Below are 13404 nucleotides of genomic sequence, written 5' to 3' on the forward strand. Positions count from 1 at the left end.
ATTTTTATAATAATATACTTATAAGTATTATATTCCACCTTTAATAACTAACTAACTTTTATAACTAAAATCACTAACTAAATTTTTTATACATGTTTTAGAAAAGAATATTATGATCACCTCGACACATATTATTATAGTGGGGTATCATAATAAGGACTAAGTTTAGTATTGGCAACTTTTGTATGTACAATATAATAATTATATAATTATGTTTTGTCAATAAACTCCTCTGGTTGCAATTCATTGGCAATCACAGAAATTATTATTATTTTATGTTGGGAGCCTCTTGCTGATGACAAAACATGCATGATGAACAGTGCATGATAAACATGCATGATGAAAAGTGCATGATAAACCTGCATGATGAACAGTGCATGATAAACATGCATGTACACACATGTTTATAATGAGTCCTACCGTTAGAGGCTAGCCTGAGTATTCATATACTTTTCAACCTCAGTCAAAGACGTTGACTGGATAAATTAATAAGAGAGAGAAAACATGGTAAAAATATTTGTTTGTTGCACGATTGATTCTACTTGGTTAATTATGGAACATCCAATAGTAATAATATTGGTACAATAAGGATTATATTTTGAGAGTGGTGCCTGATTGAATAAGACGAACACAAAATGTAATTGAATAGAAAATCGAATATGTCGTCTTTCATACTGGTAATGGAAGACATCTATGAACACAGTTTTCGATATTAAAAATGTAATGCAAAGCTCAATATCAGGTGAGTAATAATAATTCAATGAGTACGTTAGATACGTTGACTACAGGACAACGCGATGCTTATATAGTATCAAGATGAATGATTTGTATAAACCTAGTAAGCAAAAATAATGCCAAAGTAATGGGAGAAAATGTCTGATGAAAGTTATTTGTATGTAAGCGAATTTGAAAAAAATGCGTCGTGATAAAAATTCATTTTAGAGTAATTTTAATTCAATAGTAATTTTAATTTAATAAATTTTCACTCGAAGATCATCTTTCAGTAGAACGTTCCTTGATATTTCACCTGAACTTGAATACATTTTGCTTGGAAAATCATCCACGCTTGCTTATGAACTCAATTACTGAAAGGATGTTTGTTGATGTCTCAAGTCTGTATCTATGGCAGAAGAAAATTCCCTGGTTCATATCAACATTCACTGCATTTATTGTAGTACAAATTTATGAAAATTAAATGTAATGTGTAGCTTCACTGGAGACAGTCTTATGAGAGCTATGAGGCAACAATAGGGTTGGAGACAAGAAGGATATTGAAAGTGTGAGATGAGGGTGGGTTGCTGGAATGATAAGGTGATGGAGGGGAGCGTGGAGTGGGAAACTCCCTGTTGTGATGCTAGGGACAACTGAGTTTATTTCTGGAGTCTCATTGCTTTCCTTCTCCCTTCCAAATCCGCAAGGAATCAAGTCTCACAGTCTCATTTTTGTCTGCAGAAGAATATCCCCGGGTCTCATCAGATCTCCACCCCTACGCAACATCACGTTCACAGGCTGGCAGCAACGAGCGAGCGCCTACGAGAAATTGAAATAGCCTCTCAGAATTCGATACCTCGAGCTCAGCCCGAATGTTTACTTCTCTAATTAAATAAAGTCAAATTAGCTGCTATTTTGTTTTCAAATGGATTCTTATTTGGAGCCAGAACCAACTTCGCAGTAACCCATGAACAGTACGAGAATTTCAGATGAACTTGCACGATTCTGATCACAGTGCATTATAAACGGATGATTCCTTTTTCATAAGGCGATTCATACTTGAATCAGTTCATTATTTTCATCGATAATGAATGAATATTGTCAATTCTAGTAAATTGTAATTTTTACATACTTAGGTTTAACAAGAAAAAAGTATCAAGCAACTAAAGAAAATGAACCATGTACGTCTGTATTTCCAAGGAATTAGTTCATACTGATTATTCTGAAAGATGTTCTTGTCAGTGATACATGATTATCAAAGGTCTATGATCTTCATCTCTTCGTGCTGGGAATTCCTTCACAGAGCGCATGATCGACTCATCAATATTACTCAACACTTAGTATAATTACTGGAGAATAATTACTGGAGTATAATTACACTTAATTATAATTACTGGAGACACATCAACCATTTTGAAAAAAGTTCATGTAAGAGATATTTAATATATAGAAGTGTAAAGCCCTGCACACACACATCGATTTTTGTTCGTACGATATTTTCCCGTCCTTATGAATTCAATCAGATTTAACGGAGCTTGACAAACATCCTCTGTTTAATCTAATGGGATCTATAAGGACAGCAAAATAACGTACGAACAAAAATCGATGTGTGTGTGCAGGGCTTTAGAAATATAGATATTTCCTATAAAAAAACCAGAGACCAATTTTGCATAAGAATGATGTAAGACTGTAGATATGTAGAATAGACTATAATATAGAATGATGTTGTGCTCAATTCATATCAAGAGTGAAGTTGAAGTCGAATATTGATTACTGAATCAATGCTTGAGTTAATGTATTGCGAAAAAAATGCGTGAATTCGGAGTGAAATCACTGATACAATTTTCGATAGATAATCAATAATCAAATTCACAGTCAATCAATCATGAACCTTCACAGCACTCGTAAGAATCACTTCAATATGTGATGAAGCACTGGCAATCCTTGATTGTTAGCAAGTTCCAATTGCCCAACGAATTAGGCATTCAGTTGTTGTGCTACTGAGCCATAGATAGCGAGTGACACCTGCAAAAGTTTGTTCGTTTCAATTTATTGCTTTGATGTTGCCTTCATCAGATAGACTATATAGGATTGTCAGCACAAACACATCCTACAAACTTGAGAGAATGACTGATACATCTATATTCTGCTGAAGGCTTTGATCAATTACGATCTTGCGATGAGTTTCTGTTGTCCAGTATACTGGAGAGGAGACTTTGTGCAGGGATTGGGCTGTACAGATGCTGCGAGTTTCCGCTTGGTGACTTTCCCTGCTCATCACAGTCCTCACTCCCAGCAAAACCGCTTACATTGACCCAAGGACAGTCGTCCTCCTCTTTCTCTACCTTCCACGTCCGTCATTATCCCTCTCGTGAGTTCCACCTTCACAATCCCTCTCCAAATCCTAAACTTGCAAGTCACCCTCACTTCCCCCTCACTTATATTCTCTCGTCCACTGAGACTGTGTCAGATGCTGACGATTGTCACATCGATTTGAATTTCAGATTCATTGTGGAGCTTTGTCCAGCTCCAGTACAGCAACACATCACAGATGCAAATTTACTGCCTGTTCTTCAATTATGAATATTAGTGTATCAGTACAGATGAACTTCAGAAACGGACTTGGTATCAGTCAGTATATAGTGAAAGTGACTGTATACTTCATATACCAAATACCTTGTAAACAATTAAACACTTAAAGATAAGAATATGATGTGATTTCAGTTACAAAATATTTACTTTTATTTTTCCCTCCCAACAATAATCATAATCAGTAATACATACATAAAAGCCTACAAATATTTTGTCGTTTTGAATATTTCAAATGTGCATTGGTTGGATAGATTATTAGCCCAGTCAATGAAGGTCCAAAAAAGCAATTTCGATCCGAAAATTAAATAAAAGCTGAATTTCTCACCATCGATAGAACCCTCCCAGAGTGTCATTCTACCAGGAGTCCCAAGAAATCCCCCTGGAGTTTCCACCCCCAGCCCCCTAAAACATGAAAAATGCAGATAATCACGGAAAATCAAATATATCTGTAACCATTGATCGGAAAGAGTTCTATTATATGTCATTCGATTTGTTAAATAATGGACTACAATATCAGTTACATTCATTTTCCCAATAAAACTAACAGTTTTCTTGATAAACTGATATATATGTAAAAATTTAGGGGGGTTGCGATTTGATTTTTTTGTTTTCTCCGATTAACTTCGAAGCAAGTGATTTAAAAGAAAAATGAGCCAAATAATTAATGTAGTCACTTCCATTGCGAATCCATTGATGTATGTTGTTACGTATTTGCGATTTGATTTGACGCCGTGGAAGGGGAAACAGCCGACGCGGTACAACGCGGCTGACTCTCTTCGCCATAGTAAACAGTAAACAGAAAATCAATTATCTCTGTAACCATTAATCGGGAAAAAATCTATTATATGTCATTCAATTCGTTATATGATTGACTACAATATTAGTTGTATTCATTTTCTCAATAAAACAAACAGTTTCCTTGATAAAATAATATATATGAAAAAATTTAGGGGTTTTTCGAATTGATTTTTTTGTTTTCTCCGATTAACTTTGAAGCAGATGATTTAAACGAAAAACGAGACAAATAATTAATGTCGGCAATTTCATTGCAATCCATTGATGTGTATTGTTGTGTATTTGCGATTAGATTTGAAGCTGTGGAAGGGGAAACAGCCAACGCGGTAAGGCACGGCTTACTCTCTTCACCATAGTAAACAGTAATATATACCTCTAGTACTGCTTTCTAAGTTGCATCTTATTTACACTATCGCGCTCTAAACAATCAATTTCGTCCATTGTTTTGACATGTTCTGAATCTAGATTTTCATTTTTCAATACTCTACAGATTATTTAGACATGCGCTGAAACTAAATTTCCACCTTTTAATTCTCTAAATTCTAAATATTATAATTTTCAAGATTCAATCAAGTTGATTACAGCAATACAGCTTTCATTGCTGGTTCTGGAGATCAATATTTTCTACGTGAATTAATTATTATAATGCCACTATTACAATACAGTCATCATTATTGATGTCTATGTTTTGATTTAAATGTGATAATTAACTCATCATTTCGTTGTTATATAATTATGTGCTTCTAATTATGCATTCTATGACAGACAAAGATATTGTTTGCAACCGATGAGATATTCATACTATTACATAATATGATAAATTTTTATGTATACGATCATAAATCTATGTTACAATCAATCCATTATAAGTTATGAATGTCAAAAACAGAGATAAATCATAGATTACAATATTGTTAACAGTGGCAAGTTCCTGAAAAATCATATAGCGTGCAGTGTTTGCTGTTTTCCACAGTTAATATTCTCCAAGCCAAGTTGATAATATACCTACAGTTGAGCCAAAATATATATGACGGCTGAGGCATAAAAATTATACATTGGGCTTGTTGAGTTGAAACTTTCTATGATTCTCTCTGTAAAAGTAGCTTATCTTCCGTTCTTACTAGTTGAATCTACATATCTAAACAGTCCAGTATGAAAATTCAGTAGATTCTAAAGAAGAAAGCCATGCAAAAATACAAATTAAGGAAGAGTAAGCATTTATAAGAAGTAGGAAAATCATGAAAGTGTTTTACATTCTACCCTCTTAATCACAAGTTGAACAAGTAGGATAGAAGGTTGAATATTCAATTTATTAAAAACTAGATGTACAGTCGATTGGAGATGGAAAATTCGTAAAGAATCATGAACCAAGTAAAAAGTAGCCTACCGTATTAGATGAATTGAAAGATGATTCATCATATTCTATTATTTGTTAACACATCAATGCTCCAACTCCACTCATCTTGTCATTCATTACACAAGGGCCTCAATGAGAACTTCATAAATGGAAGTAAAGCATGAGCAGAATCATACTGGAATTAGAAGGTTGGTAGAAGCTATTCTTGATGTCGATTAATGTTGATTTATATTGGTTTTGCTTCGGGCACCAAAAGAATAGACCAATTTTTATTTATATGCTGAAGCATAAATATTAATTCTATTAAACATGATTTCTTATGACTTGGCATTCACAGATTTAGTTGGGTGAAGATATTTGAAAAATGTACGGTATCTGATTATCAATATTATAGTTTTCATAGCATTCTAGTTGATTGTGATCGTTGAAGGATTAAAGTGAGTTAGTTCAAGTGAATTTTAGAACAAGTATTTTGTGGTTATGATGTCTTCTTTATTTTCTATCGATGTTTTACTCCAGTAGAGAAAATTGAAAATGTTAGTTTTATATTTTATAAGCTTTGAAGGTACGGTAACATGAATTTGATAAGCCCAGTATTATCTATGTTTATCATTGTATCGCTTGTATCAATGTTACATGCACTGTTTGCAATATTCATCACTATTCTCTCAAGAATTAGTTTGTTTTGAATTCCATGATCTGAAAATTCAAATTTAAATGCTATTTGGATGACGTTCACATTCCATTTGTTTTTTACAATAATTGTTACATTGGAGAGTCAAGCAATTTAATCCATTTGGAAGTAAAAGGAAATCACAGTGCAAATTGAACAGTGGATAGTCACTTTGATTCAGTTGCTCTATTCATTTCGACTTGATACTATCATTTTTAATTTGAGTTGATCAGAGATATGCATTGTATATAATGTTTATATTTTAGTTTGACTAATCTCTTATCACAGTATCGCTTTCATTCATAAACATGATAATCCCAAATAAGTTGATTACCTCAAGGATGTAGCTTATCCTACGTTGAACAATACAAAGAATTTTAATTAAATTACCGTAGGTACTATTATGATGATCATTGGAATTTCTGCTTGCGGTTGGGAAAAAGTCATATTGAGAGCCTTGAAATTCGTACCTATTAGAAAAAGTTGCATTATCAATAGTTTTTTTTCTATTTGTTTCAAATACCTTTTACTTTTATTTTCTAAAATCTTTACTTTAATTTTATTAAATACTCATTCCATTATCAAGACTAGTGTTTTTAAATTAATCAGTAAATTATAAAAAGTAATCAAACAAGAAGAAACAAAAAAAGCTATGAAAAGAAATTTTGAATCTTCATTTTCACAAAATAAGGATAAGGTGAAGAAGTCGGACACGTCATAATCTACGAACTTCATTAAAGAACATCAATATCTGAAACTAAGAGTTATCAAATTGTGATACTACGTGTGACTCGTATTGAAATGACACACTTAAAATTGATAAATTCTGTGAGCATACAACGAAAGTCTGATTTTTATCATCAGCGTAGTTAAATGAAGACAATTATAATAATCTTTAGAGTATTGAAAAGTGAAAATCTAGATTCAGAACATGTCAAAACAATAGACAAAATTGATTGTTTCGAGCGCAAGAGTGTAAATACGATGCAATGTAGAAAGCAGTACTATTACCTACTGTTTACTATGGTGAAGAGAGTCCCCTCCCACAGCGTCAAATTGAATCACAAATACATAATGATACACATCAATAGATTTGCAATTGAATTGCCGACATTAATTATTTGTCTCATTTTTCTTTAAAATCATTTGCTTCAAAGTTAATCGGAGAAAACAAAAAATCAAATCGAAAAACCCCTAAATTTTTTTCATATATATTATTTTATCAAGGAAACTGTTTGTTTTATTGAGAAAATGATTACGACTAATATTGTAGTCAATAATATAACGAATTGAATGACATATGATAGATTTTTTCCCGATTAATGGTTACAGAGATAATTGATTTCCTGTTTACTGTTTACTATGGCGAAGAGAGTCAGCCCCGTTGTACCGCGTCGGCTGTTTCCCCTTCCACGGCGTCAAATCAAATCGAAAATACGTAACAATATACATCAATGGATTTGCAATGGAAGTGACTACATTAATTATTTGGCTCATTTTTCTTTTAAATCACTTGCTTCGAAGTTAATCGGAGAAAACAAAAAATCAAATCGCAACCCCCTAAATTTTTACATATATATCAGTTTATCAAGAAAACTGTTAGTTTTATTGGGAAAATGAATGTAACTGATATTGTAGTCCATTATTTAACAAATCGAATGACATATAATAGAACTCTTTCCGATCAATGGTTACAGATATATTTGATTTTCCGTGATTATCTGCATTTTTCATGTTTTAGGGGGCTGGGGGTGAAAGCTCCAGGGGGATTTCTTGGGACTTTTGGTAGAATGACCCTCTGGGAGGGTTCTATCGATGATGAGAGATTCAGTTTTTATTTACTTTTCGGATCGAAAAAACCTTTATTGACTGGGCTATATCTACAAATCTGGAATAGATTCTTCAGCTACATAGTCGAAGCACCTACAGATGGAACAATCCACTTCCTTATTTGATGATGATGATTAATTAATAATTGTAGTGAACTATTTTTGAAAAGTTGAGATGTTGTTAAGTTCTTTATAATCTTGAATATTTCTTGTGAATTTATACACGTAATAATTCAGTCAAAACAGTCACTAATCGCACATATAAGTGCTCTCACTCACTTCTCCTGTTGGAACTCATTCATGACTACTTCCTGAATCACAATCCAGTGTTTTAGAACCTACTTGAAACTGTAGGTGCAATAATCTCTCATCAACACCCTTCCCATTACCCACGCTTCAGCATGTGGCATCATTAAAAAAAATCAATGATACATTTTACAAATTCCATTACCGTTCTAGGATTATGATAATAATATTAATTCCACATATGTGAGAATTTCTAATCACAAGACTTAATTGTCATACAACAATAATGTGATTATACTCCAGCTCCGACTCAAGTATTGTTTTCAATAATTATTGTTTCAATGAGATTTTTTTCACATTCAGATAACAAACAACGCCAGTTAGTAAATCATTAAACAAGAACTTCATATATTAGTAAATTTATTAAGTGAATAAAGAACAGAAACAATTTAAGAGATTTTTAAAATAAACAAGTTGATAAGTTCTTGGATTTTATTTTTATTAAAAATAGCACAATACAATGCTTCATAACATGCTATGTTTCTCGAATTAAATTTACTCGAATCTTATGCTTTATATGGACGAAGTACTCAACTATAATATCTCATTATAGAATATCTCAACTTGAATCCGTTCAGATAAAGTCCTATTGACTGAATTGTCCTACGATGCAGTTGAAGAAGCAGATGATGAGTTGGCGCAATGGAAGGCAATAACGGAGCCCCGCGCAAAGAAGTGATGCTGAAAACTACTGAAGCCATTGAAGGTAAGCGGAAGACTACTCAAGCAAATAGACGGAAGAGATCGACCTCCTGTCGCCAATTACATGGGCATCTCGCCAAGGAAGTCGACGAGACCAACTCATGCGAAAGACCAAGTCAGACAGACAGCCGAGCAATTTCGATGATATTAGGGAAGAAATGAAGTGGCCTCACACCAGCCTCACATGCGTGATCTGCTATGAGAAAAACCCTAGAATAGATCAGGATGAAAATGAAGAAGAGACAGAATGTGAAGGGGATTGATGAGAGATGAAGGAGCATGTTGGATGGGAAGCAGAAGGGTGAATAAGGAACAAATTATAAGAGGAACCTGGAGAAAGCAGACTGCCTCAATAGACTGTGAATTCAGACATGAATGCGCTTCCACCCACCACGTATATATTGGGGAAAGGTCTCAAGGAAGTGGTCTGGAGTCTGAAGAATCTCAATAAATAGGCCTCCAGAAGAGGGAGACGTTTCTCAATAACCTCAAGAGACTTGAACTATTGTTCTCTGCACACAAGTCGGCATATATTGTTCTCCACTTCATCAACATCATCTTCTTCATTCCGCCTTCACTGAAATTGTCATTTCTGTTACTCTGGCTACAATAATAGTGATACCTACCCGTATCACTAGGGGTGGCCTCTTGCTTTCACTGAGCAACTGGTCTCTAGAGGTTTCTCTCATAAGAAACTTCCGGAACAAGACACTGATTTCTCCTATAAATTGTAGGATAGGTAGAAGTTGAATTTAACTGCTGACTTACTATTTAAACTGAATTACAAAAACGAATATCACAGCGACAAATTGAATTCTCCAGAAAAAGAAAATACGGGCACGGTCATGTTTGTTGGCTATCGTATTATTATCATTACTCAAGTTCAATCTGGATCATTACTAATCATAACTGATCTCAAATATAATATTGCCATTATTAACAATAATATACCTCGATATTTAACTCATGAGAGTTAACTCTGAAATACATCACCGGATATAATACCGAATGATATTTTTTATCCAATTCAAAAACATAAATATATTTTCTGTAGAGTTTTTATACAAGTGAAATTTTTATGAAAAATTATCAAATGAGATAGAAGTAAGATTATTTCTATTGGTAAAATATATTATGCAATAATCACAAGATTTTCTTAGAAGGAAATGTGGTGGATAGGGAGGATGGTTTTCGATATGAGGTATTATGATATGAGGTTTTCGATAAATGTATAGGAAATTTTGCTAGGAGAGAGTTGGTGCTCTCGAACAAGATGGCCATATAGAATAAGTATTCACTATTCTTTTTTTTGAACATTGGCTAATAGGAAAATTCTAGGAGTGGCTGTTTAACAAACAGCTGCGATAAGAGGATGACGGTTCAGTCCATTATCAAATGTCTAATCCAGGGTTATGGGTTCTACAATAATATACGGTATCACACACAAACCCCACACAACAAACGAATAAATGAATTAGAATATGCTTCATCTAATTCAATTCTCCCAGGAGTAAATTACAATGAAGAGCCAAGCGAACAAGTAGGTGGGGTATTATAATGTGAATATAGTGGCACACTTACCACCTAAAAGTAGGCAGCCTATTCTCAAAGAAGGATGTTTTTCATTTCAAAGTCATAACCTTACATTTTCTGCTCTAAGGCCCTATTAAGATAATGTACGATCTCAGAGGTTACTTTTGATCTCTTTTTTGGAATATCCGACGGGGAAAATGACTAGCCTCATTTTCACCAACATAAATCATAAAACGCATTCCTCAACCTGGAAATTATTGCATTTCATAGGATAATAAAACTGCTACTGCTTTTTGGAAGTCATTATAATATGTTAAAAACAACTACTTGTTTTCCATTATATGGAAATTTCCATTACTGTCCCAAAGTTGATTATATTGAAAGAATATTACATACTCATCATCTCTTACAATACAAGAAACTAATTTTCTTATAATAGCATCAAGAAACTAAGAAGAATCAATATATAAGCAATAATTATTATTGTTTCCATTATCGTTGAAAATATTTCACGATCCAGCACAAATGTATCTCATCAGCCAGTAGGACGAATACTCGTTGGAATGGAAAAACATAATTTATTCATTGTTGACTGAATAACTGTCTAAATGACTGATTCAAATTCAAAAATGACTAAATAATTGCAATCATTGTGGAAATGACTTGTTCACTTTTAAATTCAATAGTTCTTGTAAAGTATCGAATTTGGGTAGATAAAGATCCCTAACCGAAATAGTAATAGGTCTGAAAATAAAGTAACTGGCTAATATCGCCAAATAGATAATAACTAAGATTAGATAGCATCAGCTTGTTCTGGCTAAACGGTACAAAAAACCTAAAAAGGATTTGAAGGAATTTGTTGCTAATAAATAGATTATTATATAAAATATTTTGAAGATTGAGGTTAGGTACATGTATTCACGGATCGGTGACCTAGAGATCGATCAAATCGAGCAACGTAGAATCTGACCAAAACCCCTTGGCAGAGCTCTATTGCAATCAAACGGTATGCAATGTGAAAAAACACCTGATCACGTGGCTAATTATTAGGTAGCATGAAATTAATATTAATGTATAGAATATTAGCTAGCATGTAAAGAGCATAACCAATAAACCAAATAAAAATAATTAAGTGTATTCAGGAAATAGGAGGTACCAGGCGCATGAATACCGAATAAAATTTGCATGCACCAATAGCAAAACGGTAGTTAATAGGCGGCAACTGTAGGCCAATTCAAAAATATTTCTATACATTTATATAAATGTACTGGATTTTGTGTTAAAACTTTGTATAGTCTATGTTATCGATATGGCTCGAAAGCAAAGAAATTATTAATCGTACAATCTAAGTAATATTTTGATATTTTTTGTAAGATCTATTTGAACCTAAATGGCGGAGGACTAAGATATTCAAATTTTATGTTAATTTGAAAGTCGGAAATGAGATTTGTAAAATTGAGAAAGGAGAACCAGCACTCGCCAACCAAATGCCACCAGGAGAGGACCCCAAATATTTTAGAGCGTAGTACCTTGCTAATAAATTTGTAAAAGTAAAGTTAAATCACATTATTAAATTTCTTAAAGGACTTCGTGATGCTATTGTAAAGCAGAAGTCATTTTTAATTTCAAATAAATTTATAACCCCTTGGAAGAGACGATTCCGGCTAACATATTCCCGGACCACATGGAGTTGGATCGACATCGGTGGCTTATAAGAAGATTTTCGACACGTGAGTGATAAATATTGAATTAGTGATGGGCGCCCTAGTGCTTCGAATTAATCTAATAATCAAAGCTAGCTCGCCGAAAGGGTTTTTATTATAAATTAAGAAATTAATAAGAGTAATACTTGCGCAAGTAAAATTAGTATTAAAGGTATTTTATTGAAAGAAAAAGATAGATCAATACATTTCAGAAAATTCCATTTGGATCAAAGAAGTATAAAATCTAGGCTATTAAAACATATGCATATGATATTTAATTTTTGCAATATAATTTGCGATAGTTTGTTATAGCTCTAATTCACTAGATGAATGGCTCTACCTATTCCGTCAGGTGCCGAATCTTGCACCCTGAGATAAAATATATATTCGATACAAAGAAATCTACTAAGTACTAGAGATTTTAATATATATATATATATATTTGGATTATTAGTGGCTAATTTATCAAGCTGATCTTAAAGCACATATTTTTAATTGAATTGTCCAAGTCGACAAGTATTAGCAAGCGCATATCGCAGCTACATGCAAAAGAATGCATATGATTTTAAGATAAAGGCACATGGTAATGATTCGTGCCATAAATCTAGAATATAAAATTTAGCCTGTGATATTTTACTGATTTCAATTATTGTTCTATTTTTATATTATATTTTTTTATCGCTCTTTATATATTTTTTGCCTCGATCTATTTTTTGCATTATTTGTTTAATATATGTATGAAATGTTTATGGTGTGCAATTTATTTTTATTCCTCAACACTATAGTATAAGTATCATATTTATATATATTTATTTTTATTGAATTACAAGAGTTATAGGAGAAGCCCATACCTAGGCCTATCAAGATTTTTTGAGACTGAATCCTATTAAAAAACCACGACCTAAATATATGATTATATCAAATATCTCATGCTTTACCGACTGATGCCAAGCAGGAGGCTAATCGTTATTTAAATATAAAGAATAACGTGACATTCTTTTAAAAGCTTTTTTGATATCATTACTGATAAATCAATGTAGAACTCCACCTTCCTAAAATAGAATTCATCCTGGACCTGCCCTTGTGCTGAGCCAAGGAAGCTAACGGGTAGGTATTATTTAAAGCTATCCAATATATTGTCTCCTTTAAAAACCCCCACTACTGTTGGAGAGACCGTTGTAATCTTCCAAAGTTTAATCTAAG

This window comes from Nilaparvata lugens, chromosome 3 (genome assembly GCF_014356525.2).
Source record: "Nilaparvata lugens isolate BPH chromosome 3, ASM1435652v1, whole genome shotgun sequence".
In the NCBI taxonomy this organism is placed as follows: Eukaryota; Metazoa; Arthropoda; class Insecta; order Hemiptera; family Delphacidae; genus Nilaparvata; species Nilaparvata lugens.